Source organism: Lissotriton vulgaris, chromosome 6 (assembly GCF_964263255.1).
Source record: "Lissotriton vulgaris chromosome 6, aLisVul1.2, whole genome shotgun sequence".
In the NCBI taxonomy this organism is placed as follows: domain Eukaryota; kingdom Metazoa; phylum Chordata; class Amphibia; order Caudata; family Salamandridae; genus Lissotriton; species Lissotriton vulgaris.
This window is the reverse complement of record NC_141694.1, coordinates 854,095,193-854,118,628: the sequence shown is the minus strand read 5'-3', so window position 1 is coordinate 854,118,628 and position 23,436 is coordinate 854,095,193.

The window sequence follows — 23,436 nt, the reverse complement described above, 5'->3', positions numbered from 1 at the left end:
GGGCTAGACATCTGCAACAGGGTCTGCCGCTCTAACCATTGAGCCACACTTCTCCACTTCATCCACAGGCATTGATTGACCTATCTCACTGTCTTGTGGAAGAAATCTGTGCAACAATTTAAAGAGCAGAGGCCCTGATAAAAGCCATGGGACAGGTTGCCTGATAGGCAGAAACATGTTGGCCCATTATTAGACAGATATTTGTTGACTGTCTTCCTTGCACTGTTCTAGTTTTTAATTAGGAGGTGTTGTTCGGCTGTTGAATAAAATTTATATAAGGAGGACACATCATCCTATTTTAATTCACTATTTTTTTGTGTTGCACTATAATTCATTAACCATCAAAGATTAGCCATCAGATGGCGGCTCATTTATGTTGGTAGGACCAAATCCAAAACCAGCAATGAATGGTGTGGCTTCTTTGTCCCAATGATCAGGGGACCAGCCTAACTCACACCTGGGTATGGCCAGATGATAGGACCGATCATCAAGTCATTTTGATGGTAACCCATTGCTTAATGGTATGGATTTTGCCAACCAATCTTTAAAATGACCTGTATAGTGTCTGTTTTTCCTTTACATATTGTTCACCTATGTTCTAAAGGCTGTCCATTGGTGACTTAGGCACCCCGAGACTTTGGTAGTTCGGACTGACGGCCCAGCCAGATTATTTGGCTGTCAGACCCCCTGTGATCTTCTGTTGTATATGTAGTGTAGCTGGGGATATTAACCAGGTATGGGTCTTTAAACATTGAATCTCTGTGACCCCCTCTCAACTGTTTGTTTATGATATGGGCATAGACTCAGACAAAGCCTATAGGCATGGTACCCTGAAAAAGCTGAGAAAGAATTTGTTTTAATCTCATGACGTGGCAACAACAGAAATAGGTACAATCACAGACTTTATCAATGCTCTATTAAATCATGTAGGCACGCAGAGTAGTCAGAAGATTTACATCTTGGTCAATCCACATTCAAGGAAGTACCAGACAGAGCTGCTGCCCGTTCTCGTCCTTATTGTATGCAATATACAGGAAGGCTTTATGTAGACATCTCTGTCAGTCATTATCTGAGGCTATACAGTCAATATGCTGAGGAATGCATTGGTTTTTATTAATGTAGCCACAATGGAAGTCTGTTATGGACCTTTTCTAGGCAATTATATCCAAATACAGCTGAAATTTTGTAAATAATGGGCTTCTCTGTTGCCATAATTGCATGGGAAACCCTTAAACCCTTCATCCATGGGATCATTCAGAAATTTTCTACTGCAATTCACAAGGCTATTACAATTCAGGTTTATAAACAATATCAAACTGATATGGAATAAAGTTTGCTGACAGCTATCAATGTTTTGGCTTCACATTCTTCTCCCTAAAGATGTATAGCAAAGGCTTGTCGACTGTTTGAAACATAGCATCAGAATTTTTATGTAGCCCATCAACATACTAATAGTTCTTTTTTAATTACTGAGTAGTGGAGTTTTGAAAGTTGAGCACTTTAGAAGCAAACCTGATGGTAAATTCATCATACCTACTGAGTAAGTATTGCCTTAAACCAGATCTACTTACATCATCAGTCAAACAGCATTTTAATATGGGATCATACAGTTTCAACGCTTTCACATTTACAAGTTGAAGTTTTATTAAATTAAATGTACCATGGCAATCTTCATCCCCCATCCATCTTTTGATTTTAAAAGATTACTGATGGATCTTATTTTTGAAGCATGGGATTACAATTTCCATGAGCCTAAACGAGGTGTGGATGCATTCAGGATAGCATTAAATAGACCAGGTTTTGGACAAATCCCCTTTGTTAAATATGACATGACCCACATATCCCACTCTATCCTTTAGAGATTGCCATCTTTCCCACATTAGAACCGCTCCACGTTTTTTGAAAATATCTAGAACATTTTCCAAATTAGATCATGAACCTGTGGCAAAGATGGAAAAATCTGAATATCATCCAGGAAAAAAGAAACTCCTTGAACTTCCCTGACCATATTAAACATGACCCACTGTAAAACCCGAAACCACAGAGACCAAACTAAAAAGCATGCAGCACTACTGAACAGTTCCCACAGGGGAAACAAAGGCTGTAAGATGTCTAGACTCAGGGTGAAGCTCAACTTGGTGGTAAGCTGACGCTAAGGGGCTCATCAGGATGACCGGCGGGGGCTATCGCCGGCCTGGCGGGGGCGATCCGCCCGCCATCCTAATGGGGGCCTAAGTTGAGTTTGATGAACCACCTTGCACCAGTAGTCAAAGCCAATAATTCTGTTTTTTTGGGTAAGGGTTGTGAATCTATCCAAATTTCAGTGTTTAGGTTCATGTGGTCAACACATACTCACAAACTGCCATTTCGCATACCTGTCATGATCAAAGCTGATACCCAAAATAATGATTCTACCGGCTAAATGCTACCTTAGTCTCACAACCATTACCTCTTTTTTAAAATGCTCCTCACAATAAAAAATACTTCTCTCAACCTGTGTTTAATCATAACTGCACCTCCTTCAATCCTACTCTTGTTTTTAAATCCTCTTATTTTGACAAACTCTCCATGTAACACATCTGGGTAATTGCAGACCCACTCTAGGACCACATCATGGCTCCTAATGGCAAATTATTGCTATCTAGTTCCTTTTCTAAGTACCATTCCGAATAAACTTTCGATGAAACCATCCAAGAATTATGACCACAAAATTGATCCTTTGACTGCAACATAGATCTTTCCTTCAATGCGCCTCCCTTGAATTCAAGAATGTCTTAGAAATACCCTTTTTAGTCAATGGTCTATTACACCATGTGTTATCACACAGTTCTTGAGTACACATGGTAATTTATCAACCAGTAAGTGTAACTCTTTGTCACCTACTCTCATATCAACATACGGATCAACACGTTCAGAGGGGTAACTCTTCCTGATTGAATCCACGTCCAACCACAACCATGTTACCATGATCTTCTTGAGCACAATCGCCATCTTTGTTACTATTTCTGTACTCAGCTACCCATGCAACATTTCTAGTTGTTGGGTTAAGACTCTGACACACCTTAGCGAAATGACCAACTTTGTTGCAAATTCTGCAGGTAATATTTTTTGCAGGACAAGGCTTCTCACCTTTCCCATGTGTTGGGCTGCTGTGAATAGTTTCCGTTTCATAACCCTTCTCATATTTTGGGTTGTGCCATTTGTGCTAGAATGGTCAGAGCCTTCGAAGCACTCCAAGTGAAGGAAAACTTCAATGTCAGCGCACAACCTCACGTGTAAATTTAACCATGAGATGAAGTCAAGCATGTGATTCCACGTGCCTGCTGTGTGTTCTGCAAAGCTATTTTGTGATGAAACAAGGTAGGCAGGCTCATACGTGGAGAAAGCCATGAACTGACAACCTGATGTCTGTCACAGCAAAGTAAGTCATCCTAGTTGGAGAAGGATTTCCAGTTGTCAGTGAATGCAAGTGAATCTGAGCGTTTAATTCCTGTGTGTTTTACAGTAAGCTATCACAAATTGCCTCTCTCTACTTAAAACCACAATGGCAGAACATTGCATACATTATGCAGAATTCACTGTGCCAAACTAGAGATGTGGCTATGATAACAGGCAAACCCTACCTTGTGGTACTCAAAACTAGTACTCAGTGGCTGTTCTCCCAAAAGGATTTGTGGCTGGCTAGCCAACAGGACAATGAACAGGGAGGGCTTTGGTATGAGCTACATCTGTTCATGACAGGGTACACAGCTTTTAAAGTACAATTACATCCTGGGCACAGCAGGGATGGCTATCCTATCTGTGGAAAAGGTTTCTCTCCACACTGCAGCCTTGTGCCCACTGTGTGGGAGCAATACATAGCTCACCACCGGACAGCCAGTAACAGTCAGGTGACACTGAACATTGGTTGAAAGGCATATTTAGCTTAGTCAGGATAAGGGCAATAGTCTAAAAGTATACAAAGAAAGCAATGGATAGAATGCTTGAATTAATATCAGTAACTGGTAATTACTCGGGCCGCATCCATGTCCATCATTACTTTGCACACCATGCCGCCCCTAATTTGGATCCAGCCATATGCAAATCAGTCTTTGCCCTGCTGCAATGGTAACAATCCCACCTGAACTGATAGGCCAGGTCCTCCCTGAACAGGAACAAAAGCAACCCAGTCTTGCATTTCCCTAGTTAGAGCTCATCAGCCAGGTATAGCTTGGTCCTTGCGAAAAAGTGTGCACAGGAATCAATGTCTGGGCATACCCATCCCACTTAAGGCAACACACTAAAGTATAAAAAAAGTGAAAATGTTGTCACTGGTAATTACTCTAGGCAATATCTCAGTACACCATGCCACCTCAGTTTGGACCCAGCCATCTTCAATTCAGTCTTGACCATGCTCCCATTAAAACTGCCCAGTCCAAACTACCAGGACAGTTCCTTCCTGAACCAGAACACAAGTAACCCAAGACTGGAGGTAACCTTGTCACTTTTTTGAATACTTTAACTTTCAAAAATTGGTAATTTCAAAATACTAATGTAATTATTAGAAAAATGAGTCCTTGAATTCTTTTTTTAGCTATTCGCAAACTGAAAATATGCATTTTAAGGTGTTAAAATGTAACCCAATGCTATGGAAGAATGAAGCATGCCACAATGAAAAAATAAATTTGGAGACTTTTCACTGCCAGGACACGTAAAACCTAAGCACACATGTCCTACTTTCTAATTATGGTGCACCCTGCCATATGGGCATGTAAGACCTACTTTAGGACTGACTAATAAGAATTAAAAAGGAAGCTTTAGACCTGCCAAAAGATTTATTTTGCCAGGTCGAATTGGCCGGAGAAGGCCTGAATAGCTAAGCGGAAAGATCGCACCAACCAAACAGGAGGAGGCATCGCCATCATCCACAGGAACACCATCAAAATCACGACCAGCATCGACGATAATCTTGCAACCGCCGAACATCTCCACTTCCAGATCCACACCGACCCTAGGACCACACTTAGAGGCACCCTCCTCTACAGGCCTCCAGGAACCCACACTCAATTCAGCGATGACATCACTGACTTCGTCAGCCCACATGCCCTCGCCTCCGAGAACTACATTCTATTAGGAGACCTCAACTTCCACCTTGAAAACAAACACGACAGCAACACTAACTCCCTTCTGGACAACCTTGCCAATCTCGGACTCAAACAACTTGTGGACACCCCCACCCATGTAGCCGGGCACACGCTCGACCCTATCTTCACCTCCAGCAAGCACATTTTCTTCGACCGCACCACAGCTCTCCATTGGACAGACCACAGCTGTGTTCACTTCAGCTACAAAACCACCTTGACCCACAACCGCCCACAACCTATTCCTCAGAGAAACTGGAACAAAATCACCACCGACCAACTCCTCACATCACTCAACCAAAACCCTCCCACCCTCTCATTGGACCCAAACCAAGCGGCCACCAAACTCAAGCAATGGATCACCCACAGCGCTGACGAATTAGCACCCCTGAAAAAGCATCATATCATTTCAGGCAGCAAAAAGGCTCCCTGGTTCAATGATGACCTTAAAAAATCCAAGAAGCTATGCCGCACCCTAGAGAAAACATGGAGAAAAAACCCAATCACTGACAACATGGCCACCCTCAAGGCGGCCACCCGCAAACACCACCAACTGATTCGATCCACCAAGAAATCAGCTTTCAAGGATCGTCACGACAACAACGCCCACAACAGCAAGGAACTTTTCAACATCGTCAAAGAACTCACCAACCCCGCCGCAGCATCTAACGACATCACTCCCTCCCAAGACCTCTGCGATGCATTATCCTCCTTCTTCTACAACAAAATTGCCGACATTCACAACAGCTTCGAGAACACTCCCTATCGAACAACCCTCCCCACCCCCCTCAGATCCCACACAGCCAACTAACAACCGCAGCACCTGGAACCCAATCACCACCGAAGACACCATCCGCCTAATGAACTCAATCCACTCTGGCTCACCAACCGACCCCTGCCCCCACCACATCTTCAACAAAGCTGACTCCATCATCGCACCCCATCTCCGTGATGTCATCAACTGCTCCTTCAACTCTGCCACCTTCCCAGAAAGCTGGAAACACGCCGAACTCAGCGCCCTCTTGAAGAAACCCACAGCAGACCCCTCTGAACTTAAAAACTACCGACCCATATCCCTCCTCCCCTTCCCCGCCAAAGTCATTGAGAAAGCCGTCAACAGCCAGCTCACCGCCTTCCTTGAATCCAACAACTCCCTCAATCCCTCTCAGTCCGGATTTCGAGCCAAACACAGCACCGAAACGGCCCTCATTGCAGCAACAGACAACATCCGTACACTACTGGATAACGGAGAAACAGCGGCCCTCATTCTACTCGACCTCTCAGCCGCTTTCGACACAGTCTGCCACAGCACCCTCATACAACGCCTCAGCAACATCGGCATACAAGGAAAAGCCTTGGACTGGATCATCTCATTCCTCGCCGGGAGAACTCAAAGAGTCCGACTCCCGCCATTCAACTCAAAGGCCACTGAAGTCATCTGTGGAGTACCACAAGGATCATCACTCAGTCCCACCCTCTTCAACGTTTACATGAGTCCACTCGCCTCCATCGCGCGTCAACACAACCTTAACATCATCTCTTACGCCGACGACACCCAGTTAATCCTTTCCCTCACCAAAGACCCTAAGACCGCCAAAACCAATCTTCACGAAGGCATGAAAGAAGTAGCCGAATGGATGAAACATAGCCGCCTAAAACTCAACTCAGACAAAACGGAGGTGCTCATCCTAGGATCATCCCCCTCTGCCTAGGATGACTCTTGGTGGCCTTCCGCTCTGGGCACAGCCCCCACAATCAAAGACCACGCACGCAACCTGGGCTTCATCCTAGACTACTCCCTCTCGATGTCCAGACAAGTCAACGCAGTCTCATCCTGCTGCTTCAACGTACTTCGTATTCTCAAAAAGATCTTCCGCTGGATCCCCCTCGAAACAAGAAAGACTGTCACCCACGCACTGGTCACGAGTCGACTGGATTATAGTAACACACTATACGCCGGAATCACAGCAAAATTACAGAAAAAACTCCAACGCATCCAAAACGCATCAGCGAGACTCATATTGGACATCCCTCGCCATGATAACATCACCGGACACCTAAAAGACCTCCACTGGCTTCCCGTCAACAAGAGAATTACATTCCGTCTTCTCACCCACGCACACAAGGCCCTCTACAAACTAGGACCCGAATGCCTCAGCACTCGACTGTCCTTCTACACACCCACCCGCCAACTTAGATCGTCCAATCAAGCCCTCGCTGCAGTCCCGCGCATCCGAAGATCCACCATGGGTGGCAGATCCTTCTTCTTCCTGGCGGCCAGGACCTGGAACTCACTCCCCACTCACCTCCGCCTTACTCAAAACCACATCTCCTTCAGAAAAGAACTTAAAACCTGGCTATTCGACAAAAATTGAACCCCCGCTTCCCCAAGCGCCTTGAGACCCTCTGGGTGAGTAGTGCGCTATATAAATCCCTGAACTTGAACTTGAACAGTCAATTTAGGGGTGGCACAATATGTGCTGCATTCCACTAGTGATGGATAACCGGTAAGTTAAATATGGCAATAAAGGTTTTCAACTATTTGTACAGATTGTTCAGGGTCAGACCACATAAACAGGGGCCTGGTTATCAGCATCCCAGTTTTCAGTGTCCAAAATGCAATTGGAGGCATTTTCTTACATGCTGTAACACACACCCCATAATAGTAAAACATAAATTATAGCACTCTAATGAGCACCCTGTGGCACAATTCAGTTATGGGTTTGTTTCCTGGACTTTATTGGGGTCCTTACAAACAAAAGCATGCTGATTCTTAACCAAGGCCTGAATGTATTCAAGAATGGGGTCATTGGCTCCATTCGGAAAATATAATACCCAAACACTTCTGCAAGAGCCTAACATCTATATTTTTTCAACATTTTCTATATTGCCTTGATCTGGATCCTACCTCCTTTGTGATACTTGCTTATTTTAATGTGATCTGTTTGAATACTAAAAAAAAATCTTGACTATCTTCTGTATAGCTAAATTGAATAAGCATTTTAAGTGGTTGGATCATGCATGTTTCTTTGCTCATCATAACCTTATTTATGATCTTAAATGAACACTCTATTTGGGTCCTGAAGTGCACATAAGCACACTCAGATATAAGAAGGTAATCAAAGAGACCATTAGGGAGGAAACTTAGAATCAAGTAGATCAGGCTTATGTATTGTGGTGGGTAGTATATAGACCCTTTTGGAAGGTTGTTTATATCATTTCCCTTGGCTCTCATATACAAGTGAACAAATGGGTCCTGCATTATTCTGGCATTTATGCTCACAAGGGGTCTGATTTACCCATAAAGGATTTGTTCCTAAGGGTAGAGCTCCTGGCCCTGATAGGGTTCCAATCAACATATATGAGCATGATCCTAGTAACTACCATGACTCTGAATGTTGCCGTACAGACCAGGGCTCATTTTTATCAAGGCTTTGCATCGCCCTTGTGCCACGCAAGGTGCAGCAAGGCCAATGCAAAACCTAAATGAAATTCACCAAGCCATGCAAGTCCCCCTTTCGTGGCCCTGATTGGCTTGATAAATCCAGATTAACACAAGGATGTGAAAATCGCTGCCTTGTGTTACTCACTGGTAGGGGGAATGCCATGGGTGGAGCGTGGGTGCTCCCACACATTCACCCATACATTCTGACACAATTGCAGAATTATCAACACTGGTTGATCTGGGAATGCATCAGAATTGTACAACTCCCCATTGGAGGGGCAACAAGGAGAAATGTCTTCTCACTGTTTCCTCTTTCTAAGTGTGCTGGCTGCATTTTGCACCACACATCGAAAGAAGAAAATGCCTCTTAGGATTGATTTTTGTGCAGGACATTGTCCATTCGTGAATAAAAATAACCCTGTTTACAGTGCGGTCACTCTTTCACCTTGGTGCAAGGGTGCCTGCGTTGGCGCTATGAAGCCGTTTGTGTGCCAGAGTAGTCATAGCATATGAATGCACCATATAATGTTAAATTTAGCACATTCCTGCCGTCCACCTTTCATGCAGCGTAGCACAGAAAGGTGGCTTGCTGTGCTGCTTTGCATGAAATATTAATAAATATGGGCCCAGGTTACTATCTTCCTGATCACATTCCCTGATTCTCCCCATTTTCAAAAAGGGTAACATTAATGACCTAAGTTATCACAGGTGATTTTTTTTATGTATTCAGTTGTAAAGATAGATAGGTGCTCTCATTCTTTTGTAAACACTTTCTAATTACTGATAATCACATTACTTCTGGCCTCTATTATGGATTTAGATCAGGGCTAGGCAATATTGATCAATGTTTGAATCTGAACCGCTACATACATAAATAGACCTTAGCCAAACAAGGTTCTGCTTATACGGCTTTTACTAATTCTTAAATTGGCTTTCTGCTATGGCAATTATAGCACACTGTAGTCTATTATGTTTTCATATGGTGTAGATATCAATATTGTTAATTTTCTCCATGGCTTCCACTCGAATCTCACTGTTAGAGTCAGATATGGTTTCGGAGTAGAATGTAATTACCTTTTTTAACCTTCAAAGGTGGCCCACCAAGGTTGTATATTGACTGCACTTCTTTTGCCATTATATATTAATAAATTGGAGAAAAGTTTCATCTCAGATGCTTGGGGCATGCAGTTAGTGGGCTTTCTCTTATCAAAAACGAAATTCCCTTCAATGTCAAATTTAATAACTTTCAATAGTTTGCACTGAACCAGAATCTGCACTCCATCCATTAAGAGGCCGATTCCGATCTGGGTAGGAAAGCACTCCGACCGAGCCGGATCCGGGGTGTTTTCTGAACGATCCGGACTCCTGCAGTCTGACCGAGCGAGTATGATGCGGCCGTATGCTGTCGGACTCGGTTCGGTCGGACTCCCATAGAAGTCAATGGGAGCCGGTCGTACAACTTATACATTGGCTCCCATTGACTGAATGGGTATGTCGCGGACAAGTGCACCCCCTACAGTCGGTGCGAGTCGGTGCCATCAGCATCGTACATGCCAGTGTTGGGGAGACGTATGGGTCTCCCCCTGTGTCCGAGTTGTAAGGCTGAGGGTAACAGGGGGTCCGACGCGGACCCCTGAAGTCGGACTCTGGGAGCTATTGTGAGCCAGATGCTCTGACTCGATCCTGCTGTTAGAATCGAGCATCGTACTAGTTCGGTCGTGAAACGTCTCCATTGCGCGCCACGGTTTGCTTGTGACTGAGTCGTATGGAGCGGTTTGGACCCAGAAATGATTCGGACGGAGATTTCACGCTTGTTCACATCGTACTTCTACGTCCAGACCCGTGTACGACTCGGACGGAAATTCAGCCTCTGAATCGGATCCGCTAATGCTGAGCCCGACTGGGTGCCCTTCCGACTGAGATCAGAATCGGCCCCTAAGTGTCATGACTAGTCTATTTGAATAAGTATATTTTATTGCACACAATGCAAAATAGACCTATTTTTAATTGCACTTATTTTTAAAAAAAATTAAAAAATCATTGTAATGATATAACTGACTGACGGTGTCTGTAGCCACTATTTTACATGAACACTTTACAAATATATAGTACTCACATCCATATAATACACCTAAAGTAAAGCAAAATGCAACAATATGTCAATATACATATACAAACTTTTAATAAACTCATTTAGAGATTTTTAGTACTCATATTCGTATAATACATAAAATAAACCAATTAAAACAATATATCAATCCATTAGTGTGTTGACGCAGAATTTTGGTGTATCTTTTATTTTCTTAACACCTTCTCCAGTACTCATATAGCATTTGTGACTCTTTCATAAATTCCATAAAAGAATGCTTGTTTCTAGTCCAGGGAGGACCTGGCTTGGCAGTTCGGGCTGGACTGTTCCCACAAGGAACAGGGTGAAGACTGATATGCGTATGGCTGGGTCCAACCTGGGATGGTGTGGTGAGCAAAACAGTGATGAATTAAACCCAGATCCTTGTTACTGGAGGTGAATGTTTGCATTATCCAGCATTCCGTCCATCAATTGTTTGTTTTGCATATGTCGCCCTAAGTGGGAAAGGTCTGCCCAGACGTGGGTCCTCTGCTCACTACACCACTGGATTCAAGCTAGCCTGGCTGATGAAGGGTGATGCCCTGAAACCGGTCCCATGATGCTTGTTTCTGGTCCAGGGGGGACCTGGCTTGGCAGTTTGGGCTGGACTGTGCCCACAAGGAACAGGGCCAAGACTGCTTGGCATATGGCTGGGTCCAAATTGGGGTGGTGTGGTGAGCAAAGGAATGATGGATTAAACCCAGATCCTTGTGACTGGGGGTGAATGTTTGCAATGTTCAGCATTCCATCCATCAATTGCTTCTTTTGCACACATAATATAAGTGACAAAAAGTGTGATGTGATAAGTGAGGGTGATTTATTTTAAAATATATACATCACATTGAAAACATACAGATTGACTCCTCAGAAACAATTTTTAAAAAATACAAGGAGTTCTTGTTGTAAGGGTCAACAGTGTTCTGATCTCAATGGCTAGAGAACATCTTCAGGACAAGGTATATGTGAGCAAGCTGATTCTATAAGAAAATATTCCATAATTAATTAAGGGTCCCTGGCAGAACTCATTCTAGATTTGTTGTTTAAACACAAGGGAATTAGTTCACCCAGTGAGAGGAGTGATTGGTAAATAAGTGCCACTCAGTCAGTGGTGATCCATTATTTAGAAGGACATTCAAAAACACTGAACACTGTGGGCAAGGTACAAGATCATGCCCTAGAGTGAAGGAAGTACATTCTGGTAGATGAGACAAAGGAAACCTGTATGAATGAAAACGGGAGGCAAGATTGCCTTGAGGTGCAGAGAAGAAAGGGGAAAAGTGGTTGCATCCCAGCGAGAGTTAAGGACATATTGAATTGTATTAACAATCAATCAATCATATCATTTGTAAAGCGCACTACTCACCCGTGAGAGTCTCAAGGCTCTGGGGTGGGGAATGCTTCTACTGCTCGAAAAGCCAGGTCTTGGAGATCTTTCTGAAGGTCATCAGCACTGACTTTCTGTATGGGATAAACCCAAGAAATATCTAAATCTGTTAAAAATTATGGGCTGTTTCTGGTTGGATGGAGTATCAAAAATGTGTTAGCTCAAATATATACAGACTTTGGAACTCAATCGTCAAAATCTTTTTTTTAAAGCGGAATTAATTGTTAAAGAAAATCTGCAGTGGAATACAATGGTTTAAAAAAAATCAGGTTGCACTCAGAGAAGATACTGAACTAAGTAAATCATCTGTTAGATAACCTTTTAAAACAGCACATACAATGGATTTTGTGGCTAACTGAAGACACCTTTTATAACTGACCTAGTCTACAATAAATGTGAAACATTGTCTTTTAAGCTTTCCCAATGGGTGGCCACGTGTCTCACACTCAGCCCTTATCATTAGGATTCAATGTCTATTTAAGACACTAAGCATTGTATTATGTTTTGTGTTTTCTACAAATAATTACACAAGCATTGTTGTATCACTTTTGTAAAGAAATTGCATTTTAGATAAGTAATCCCTGTTCTTATCCATTTGCAGATGTTACCGGAACCATGTGCCTGTCTTGTAGTTGATATATTATTTAACATGCGCTATCAATGAATGGTCTTTATTAAAATGTTTAGCCTTTATATGTTTACACATGTTTGATTTATTGTGAATATTCTTGTATTTAGATACACCATTGGCACTGTTGCTATTGTCTGTGTATCTTAAAATGTGATGGATCATATCATTCTGTATGTACATTGTATTTGTTTTTCAGGTTTATGGCTTTAAGAAACAATAAATTAATACATATTTATTAAATGAATGAATTAATAGCTAAGCAATATAAAAAATAGGGTTTATAGTGCTATGTCTGTCAGTTAATATGAAACCGTCTTCCATAGAAAGATCAAAACAAACCTCAGTCACTTAAGAATTCACAGCCTTTTGAAGGTGTGTACATAGACAACACTGGCCCCCTCTCTCCCATAAATCAATATAATTACATTTTGTTGCTGTTGATTCTTGCTCTGTTTATAGATTTGTGCTTGGACAATTTTTGATAGACTCAAAAGATGAATATTTAGAGCTGGTACTTTATACCATATTAGGAACTTTTGATAGATGAGTGCAAGCTCGTCACAACAGTCGTAAGGCATAATGTTCATTACAATTTCTAAAGACCATGTGATCTAAGATGATTTATTTGAAAACTGCTTTTGGTATTTACTTTCCATGAACTCAAAGCACAGAATTTAACATATTGAGCTCAGGATATTTGAAATGCAAGACTCTAGTCTTGGGGACAGATTGGGATGGTGCAGTAAGCCTGATTCTTCTGGCAATGTTTTTCTGGACTGATCTCTCTTCATATTTAAAGTTTCCGTAGGGGTGCTGGAGAATACATCGAAACTAGTCAGGAAAGTATTACCAGATGTACTACAGCTGATTCAGAGTGAATCCCTCATAAGCTATTAGTTTTTCTGCTTGGAAAATCTCAAAGTTTTTTCTGCCTTTTGTTTGCAAGGTGATGAATTAATCTCAACCACTGGCAATCGCTCAGGCATGCACCCCCAATCCATCATTTTTTGCCCACCATGCAAACTCAGTTTGGTCCCAGCAATGTGCAAATCAGTCTTGTCTCTGCTCCTCATGGGAGCAGTCCAGCCGAACTGCCAGGCCAGTTCCTCCCCGAACCAGAATACGAGCACACTCCGACCATTTCACCCTAGTTAGTGCTCTTCAGGCAGGTATAGCTTGGTTCCAGTGACACAGTGAGACCGGGACTCATGTCTGGGCATACCTGGTGGACTTATGGCCTTAAATGCAAAAACAGGTTGATGGATGGAACGCTTGAATTAATCTCAGCCACTGGCAATCGCTCTGGCCGCATCCCAATCATTCATGTTTTGCCTACCTTGCCACCTCAGTTTATACCCAGCCATATGCAAATTAATCTTGACCCTGCTCCTCATAGGAACAGTCCAGTTCAAACTGACAGGCCAGGTCCTCCCTGCGCCGAAACACCAGCAAACTATGAACAGTTTTGTCATAGTTAGTCCTCTTCAGCCAGGTATAGCTTGGTTCCAGTGTCACAGTGAGACCAGGACCCATGTCTGGGCACACCCAGTGCACTTAAGGCGTCAAATTCATAAACAACGAGGTTATGGATGTAATGCTTGCATTAATCTTAGCCACTGGCAATCTATTGTTCTGCATCTGATAGAGCACGTAGGTCACCCAACTAGAATTTGTACAAATACTCACCTGGGCCCATAATTCCAAATCGTATACCTTAACATGTATTTAGGTAACTCACGCTCTACTACCAGTATATTGTGATTTTACTTCTAATTCCTATACCAGTAACCTACGAATCTTTGTCACTAGATACCTAAACATGATGAATCAGGGAGTTGAGTTAAGGGAAAAGGCATTCAAAACATCATAACATTTGTAATTATATATTAACCACAGACTCAGGGTAGGTTAAAACTCTTTATCTAATCATCATCATCATAAGTAATAAGCCACAAGTTAAATGCTATTAGACGATCAATAACCAAAATCAGAAACAGCGTATAGCTATGAATAAGATATATTATGCCAACCATTTAGAAACTTTGAAATAAAGGGAAGGTGAAAGAAGGAACATGCTAATTTTAGATAACAGACTTTCGCAACTTGATTAAAGGAGGGTAAAGAAAGGGAACATACTAAACCAAGTTTCGTAATACATTGGCAGTTTGAATAGCGAACACGATTGTGTAATTTGACAATTCAGTTTTAGCACAATAAACTACAGGGAAGGTAAAAATTGGAACATACTATAGATTCAGCTTATCTCATTGAAGGGAGGGTGAGAAAAGGAACATATACTATTATAGAAACAATTTAGCATTGACTAAAGGTGGGTTGAAAATTGGAACACAATAATCGTCAGTAATACATGAAAATCTCATTTACCAAGGGACGGGGAAAAAGGAACATATGCAATCAAAAGCTTTGCAAATTTGGGAAAGGTAACAAGAGGACGCAATTTAGAAAGACAATTACCCACACAGATTTATATTTACCTAGAACAGTGTGAAGACCAACCCTGGCCACGGGTCAGTTGGAAAGGACAGGAGGAACCCTAAAGACTTCAGTGCCAGTAGGCGAGCAGGAGCAGCGCATGGACAATCAGGCAGGATAACCCCAGAATTTGGATCAGGACCGGACCACCGAAGGTTAAGACCAGCACCCGCAGTTTCGGTTGCAACGCCTGTGCTACTCCCTCTCTGCAAGGAATCTGCCGAAACCCCGATTGGGTTATAACTTTTATCAGCAAAGTGCTTCGCCAGCACTTTCACTTCCCAAAAACCCCGATTGGGTTCTCAAACCTCCCAACAGAGTGCTCCGCAGCTCTCTGCTTTCAGTCACCAATTTAGTGCGTTGGGTCAGTGAAAGGTCAGCTAATCAGACAAGTCGGACAATTTCTCTAGCTAAACCTACGAAATTTTACTGTTTTTCAGGTCAATGTACCACCCCCGAATGTTGCAAGTGTAAGGATCCCCAATTTTGATTGGACAAAGGAGGAGGACAGGTCATCACATCACCTAAATATTAGACTTTCTCAGACTCCTTATTCAGATTCCGTCTACGCCCCTTAAATTCCAGGTTCTCATGACATATGCCTTTTGGTTAACAATGGTGAATATAACATTGAATACAATTGTAACAATCTTCAGTACATTTCAGCTCCTTCTAGCTGGGTCACAGGTTGGGTTCCCAGGCGCATCTTGGCTGTTGCTGCCATCTGGCTGGGCTCCAATGCTGCAGAGTTTATTTTTCCTCCGCAGGGTGACATGCGCAGAAAGGACTTCCAAAATGGAGTAGTAAGCACCTCCCAGGCCCAAAGAGTATGATACATGAAAAGTAAAAGGAAACAATTTAGAACACAGTAATAAATGATTACACTGTATACATGAATCTCTACACTATACCCCTTATCTTAATATAAACTATTGCATTAGGATTAAGCAAAACAAATGGCTTAGCGAAAGCAGCAATGCAAGCTTCTTGCATGTGAGAACACAGAACAGCCATTTTATCACTAGTACGCAGATGCAAAAGGGTTCCCTCCAAAGCTGCGAGTATGTCATGTCACGTTGGTATGACAGACGCAAGCGCAGTAGATATTCCCGGGTAGCAGCCACCATTTTATATGCAAGCGTATTAGGATTAGAAAACACATAAGCAAGCTTCACTTGGTTTCCCAATATAGATGAAGAAAGGGTAAATTAGTAAGACAACATGTTGATTACTTAGTTAGGGTTATTTGAGGCTCATGATACAAGCAAGTCGCTTTACGTGCGAATCAATGCCCCATCAATCCCCTCTTTGATGATATTTTATATCATCACAAATTAATGAAACAGATGCCAACTTTTTCACATTTCACCCATATCAATCTCTTCAAACTTTCTATTCTGCTTTTTCTCATTATTTCTGGTCGGATGTGAATTCTTCATTTTTTTATAAATCTGGCTATTCATTTCCTCTAACTCTAGTTCTTCAATGTTTCTTTTTACTACTCGCAGGTTCACAGAATATTTCTTCTTGTGTTTTCGACATTTGCAGTAAATTATTATCCCTAGAACTATTAAACCTATTCCTACCATTGGCATCAGTATTTTACTCACAAGACTTTTACCTAGATTAGAAAACCAACTACCTACAGAGGAGAGACCATCAGTCAGTCTCTTCCAGGCACGATCAACCTCCAGTGGTTCAAGCTCTCTTTCCAAATTAGAGATGTTTTTCACATACTTCTTAATTTCAACACTTTTGTCTGGAATGTAAGTGCAACAATGTTGCGCTTTCAACATTCTACAGACTCCGCCCTCTTTTGCCAATAGGTTGTCAAGAGCAAGTCGATTTTGTAAAACCATAGATCAGATCGCAACCAATTCGGTATTGACCATCAGGAAACCTCCAGCAGTGTCAGTCGATAACCGATCTACTACTGTTGACAATTTGCAGATTCTGTGTGTGTTCAGAGCCACTCCCACGGTAGTTATCAATGCACTAAATATATCACCTACTATTTCTCCAACACTTTCTCTTTTGCTACGTACTAAACCGTTAGTTTCTTCATTGCTTCCAGTAATTTTATCCACATGGCATATCTTTGGGAAGACAATACCAAAATAACAGCTTCCATACCAGTGATCTGGTAATTTGAAATAAGCCTTGCTCCCACATATATAATAAATTCTGAAAAACCCAGGTTCTGTCCCATCTTTGAAACACCAACCCCTGATCACCTTATAATTGTGCTCACATTTAGTGGAACCAATGAATATGTTGTTATAATAACTAGTCATTTCTCTGTGAAGACAAAGTTTCCCCTTCTTTTCGAAATCCAGCAACATAGCAGCGTTTGCTCCACCATTTGAGGTGCTTCCTATATTTTCAGCCCATTTAGGGGTTTTCTGCTTTTTGTCATTTGCTTTTCTTTGGAAACTTTCTCTTCTCTTCTCTACCATGTTTAGAAATATTTTTTCCTTTTCGTGTAATAGACATGTTAAGGTATTTCTGTGTGCATCACCTATATCTATTTTCCCTACTGGTAGAAAATATTCACCCATATAGCGTGCGACATCTCTAGTAGTGTGAACAGGGTTTAGGTTTCTACGTACAGGAAGTTTGGAAAATATCATATCTGAGTTAGAATAATAATACTGTAAAGGTCCTTTCTTGTAAAATAAGCTAGCTAAGATACTACAGGAAATTCCATATATTAGTGGCAAGTGATGGTATGTCACACCCTCAGCTACCGAAGTGGGCAGCTTCATGCAGACATAGCGTCTTCTATCTCCATTGCTTCTACATAGTGTACTAAAAGGTTTGCAAATACATTTAAATGAGTTCTGTTGTTGATTTTATTATAGTGCAGTCCTTCCTCATCTGGTGCATCTAAGTCTATTTTAGTTTGCCTAAGGCTAAGTGCTTTCTCTTGTGTATCTACTCTTTCTGGTGTATCTTTCGTTTGCAGCTCTTCTGTGTCCGTAGTCACTGGCTTAGTAGGGTATAAATTAGTATCTTTACTCATCATGTAAGGAATAGTTATGGTTAGTCCTATCCAGGGTATAAGCACTAGTGCTACACTACAGTAAACATACTTTGCAGTATGTTCTTTCACAATGTATTTTCGGTCTTCCGTTAACAGTTGAATCCGCCATTTGGTCTAAAGGAGTCTCAACCCCTCTTTGAAACTTTTACACAGTCTTTGCCCTGAGCAACACTAAGGTGGGTCTTATTTCTTCGGTAGTTTGATCAGCAATCAATTCTTCATCAGTCTCGTCACCTATCTCTAGGTTTTCAAAGTCTTCCAAAACTATGTAGGTCCACTCGGGCCCTTGTACTTGTTATTAAGTCTTTTTAGTCTTGGACTTCTTTTTCTGGGTTGTATCACAGGTGGATCAGTTTGACTCGTTACTTCATCCACTTGTTCAGGCTCTTCATTAACTTTCTTTAAACGCAGTCTCAGTCTTTTGACGTATGTAGGCCATTTGTCTCCTTTTCTGAGTCGTGTAACTGGCACTGTGCTCTGGCCCTCTTCGAATGCTCTTTTATTCTCGCTCAGTTGTGGCACATTGATCTCAGTGTCTTCTTCTTCTTTCCTCTCTATCTGACTAGTTCCAGGTCTTATTTTGGTTTCTTCTGCCTGGTTACTAAACTGGCCTTGTTCAGGAATCTTTTGAATTTGTCTTTTATCTGTATCACTTTCTTCGTCCTGAACACAATTGTCTATTCCTACCTGGTCCTGCTCAAGCTCTTCGAACTCTTGATCTTCTTCTGCTTGAGTTTTCGCCCTAATTTCTATCTGTCCCTTTTGAGGTTCAGGAGTTTTGGGTGGTGTATCGATTACCTGATCTTTTCCTATCTGGCCCTCCTCAGAGTCACCTTTGACATGAATTTCAATGACCTAAGTATCTTGCTCTACTCCTGTCTCATCCTCGCTATCACTCTGTCTGTCTAAATAAGGTTGACTTCTGGTACGAACATATTCTGCAGATATGTCGATTACAGGGATCCAATCATCTTGACTGGTGCTCGGTTGTTCTTCTTCAGCTATTTCAGTATCGATCTCTTGAGACCCTTCAGCTGCGCAACCTTCAGCCTCAGCTTCATCAGCTCCCGTCACCTTCTTCGTGTTTACTGACATGGATCCAATGTGGAACTCCTGCACACTTTACTGCTGTGGTGGTAATTAGAATTACTTGGTGTGGTTTACTCCACCTGGGTGTTTGATGTCCTAGATATTTCTCTGAGGTAGCACAGAATTGCAATTTTTCTGGGGACACTTTATGTCCTCCTTCACCCAGATGATTCAGTAAAGCAATGGTATCAACAACACAGTCTTTTCGTGATTTTGAGGCCACCAAAAGGTCGTCTATGTACCGGACTAAGACTGACCATCCAGTTAGCACTAACGACTCCAGGCACTTTTTCAAAATCTGATTAAAGATTGAGGGGCTCCCTGTGTACCCCTGAGGGACATGATTCCAAACATAGACATGACTGCTGAATTCAAAGGAGAAAAGAATTTGCCATCTGGGTGCAATGGGATCGAGAAAAATGCATGGCATAGGTCTATGACAGTAAACCATCCAGCTTCCCATGGTATCTGATACAGAATCACTGCAGGATTTGGTACAATTGGACAGCAAGGGTGAACAATCTTATTAACCTTTCTCAGGTCTTGTACTACTCTGTACTTACCGCTGGGTTTCTTTATACCAATTATAGGGGAGTTACATGGACTGCTCATTACTTCTTGCAAGATGCCTGCTTCCAGCAACCGCTTTATTTCTACTGCAACTCCTGCTTTTATTTCTATGTTCATTTTGTATGGTCGAGTGTTTGGGTAAACTGCGTCTTCTTTTATGGTTACTTTTATTGGGTCAACATTTGCCATTAATCCTACATCCTTTTCTCTAAAGTCCCATACTTCTGGTTTTACCGTCTGCTGTAGTTGTTCTAGTAAGTCTTTTATTGTCATCTTAGCAATGTCAGTCTCTGGTTTAGCTAAACATTAGTTTGTAAATTCCATCTTCGTCTGGGGTCTGAATTTCAACGCCATTTGGAGTGCAAAAGATGGTGCAATTCATTTTTCACAACTAATCTCGTCCTAGCAAATTAACAGGGCTTGAGTCACAGACTACGAATCTATGCATTTCTTTAAATTTCCCTATTTTTACTTCCATTGGTTCTGTGACTGGGGTACTAATTTGTTTATTTGAAACGTCCACTACTTTGATCGCTTCTCCAGAGAGGGTTAGGTTTGGAACGTCTGCTTTTCTCACAGTAGAAAGGGTAGCACCAGTGTCCAACAGAAAGGTGACATCATTTCCTTCAACCTTTCCTTCAATGTATGGCCCTGACTGGTCTACCGGCAAGGAGGCGCCAAGCACGCACTCCTTGTCCTCCCCCCTCAGGCACCATCAGTAAGGTTCTTCACAAAAGAATGTGTCATTCAAAAGAAATTGTGAGGTTGATGCATCTCTTTTTTCCCTTCCTTCCCAATTCTGAGTTTCTACAATCTGCTGTGCTTTGCTCCTATAATTTGGCATAGGAACCGGGGGAATCTGGTTCTGTGTTACCTGTTGCTGGGTCTTCAGTGGCACCTCAGGCTGCGTCTGTGGATTTAAATCATTATTTTGCACATTACCATTCTGCATAGCCATACACTCGTCTTTCCAGTGCCCCAACTTGCCACATCCGTGTCAGGGGAACTTCTTTTTCGCATCTTCCCTTCTTCCCTATTGAATTTTCCCCTGGGCCTACCCCCACTTCCATCAGTCTTATTCTGATTCGTAGTCATCTGATTCAACTGTTGCTCTTGGTGCTCTGCTAATTTTACTTGTGCCCACATAACCTTTTCTTTCAACTCTTTCCGTTTGTTTTCTAGCTCATCTTCACAATATTTTGCATATTTCAGGACCTGTCAGGACTACGATCTAGGGCCCGCCCCACTCAGCAGAAGTTGCTATCTTCCGCCATGTCTGGTGCCATTATGTGGTAAATTGCATCAGCTTCCTCTAGGAGGACGTTGGTGGCAGAAATGTTCAAGGGGGTTTTAGTAGTTAAATTGTCTGGAAGCCTTATGTTCTGATTTGTGCTGAAACATCTCTTTGCCTATGTATCGTCCGCTTGATGCGTGAGGTTTGGCACCCTTGTCGCGTCCGCTAGATGCGTGAGGTTTCATATCTTGTTCGCATGCGTGGGAAATGCAAGGGCGTAGTCACGTCGATGTACGCGACCGCGCCCTATCTTCCTTGCTCACTATTCTGTATGCTTCCAGGGAGTGGCAGGCTGCTCCTATTGCTCCGATCTTGTTTGGGGTATTTTGAGTTTATTTCACAGAGCGGATTTCCAGCGGTGAGAGAGCCAATCCAGGAGGCGTGTTCGTTTCGTATTCTTCGTGTTCAGAGGCGGAGAGACTGATCCGGGTCTGATTTCTTCAAGGAGAAGCATCCTCGTGGGTCCTGAGTAGCTGTCACGCCCTTCAATATAGTAGAGTAGGTCGTACTCCACAGGTAGGAGGATCTCCAGTTAAATAACAGATTTCAAAGTCAAATTCAAGAGTTAAAGATATCTCTAAACCTCTTGAATAGAGTATAAGTTTCTTAAAGTCCGTAATGTTATTACCTATGTACATATCGCTGCAATTCAATGTTCTTTGAATATTTGTGGTGCATTTTAACTTCAAAGTTCTCAGTAATATTGTGGCGCATTTGATTTATCCTGACATTGTTGCATAATAAACAGAACCAATGTATTAAGTATTATGTAAAGAAGTCATTTACTGATACTATAAAGACACAAACTTCTTGTGTTGGTGAAGAATGTAAAGAGGATATTTACAGGTTCTAAGGTCACAAATTTCAGTGTGTTTATTCTTTGGGAGTCTAGTTCTGCTAATATTCTTGTTGGAAAGGACTACAAAATAAGAAAGAAAGTGAAATACTAGTACATATGCATAAATATTTGAACAGTTTTTTCTACTGAAAACTTAAGTAGATTTCATTATTAGGCTGGCCTAGTCTTTCGATTGTAAAGACCTTCGTTTGTATTATTTTTATTTCTTGGGTTCAAAATAAGCAGTAGTATACGTGCAACAATAACTTTTCCTTTTCAGATCTCCTTCCCAGCTGTTCCCTTCCAAATCCCCTTTTCCCCCCACTTGATCACTTCAATATTCTGTGTATTTACTACAATCAGAATTGGAGGTATCGAGAGGTGGGCCCTTATATCATCACATCAGATCCTGAGGAAGACTTCGTCTGACAGGACCTCATCTATGGGTTTAGCTTGCCAACAAATTTTATTGTCTTTAATCCATTGTGAAATTTCTGGTCTCAATCCTAGCACAAATTGATAAATAAAATGTGTCATGTCCTTCATGTCAATATTGCCTAATCCACAGTATTGTTTAAAGGTCTGTAATAGACGTTTATAATATGAATGCACTGATTCGTCTTTATTCTGAGTGGTTCTATCTATTTTCATCCAATCCGTCTCTTTTGCAGGCACCTTTCCTTTCAGGTAAAGTATTACCTGATTATATTTCCTCATTACATCCTCAGAAGGTGCTCCTGTTTTCGGGTCTCTTGGGTATTCATCACTAGGCCAATCAACAGCTACTTTGCATTCTGTCCACAAATCTACGGGGACTTCAATGTCAAATAAACCATCTAAGTCTTTCAAAAGACACTTTGACACCTTTACAAATCTCTCGACCTGTCTGTACCATTCTACAGGCTTTTCTCGCAGTTTTGGGAAATCATTTGAAAATGACAAAATATCCCGTCGGGACCATGGAGCATGCACATAGCCTCCACCTGGTACCTCTCGCATGGGACATAATTTTTCTACTTCTTTATTTGCTTCTTTTAAAATATATTCTGAAGCTCTTTGCCTTAATAAAATCTCTTCCTTTTTCTTTGCCCATCTTGCTTTCCATTTCTCTAATTCTACCCATTTTTGCATTAAATTCATCATCTCTCTGATCTCTACTTTTTTCCCTGACACATTCATGTTTTCCAAATCTTTGTCGGAGAATTCTACTCGGTGGGGTTTTTGCAATACTTTAGATTTACCAATGTCGATTCCCATGCTAGCTGCAGTGTCCATTAATTTTTCGTGAAACACCTTTGTATTTCTAGTGATGCTTTTACAGACAAACAGTAATTCATATTCAATAAGGGTATTTAATCTCTCCAATCCCACATTCCCAGCCATCATTTCCTCTATTTCAAT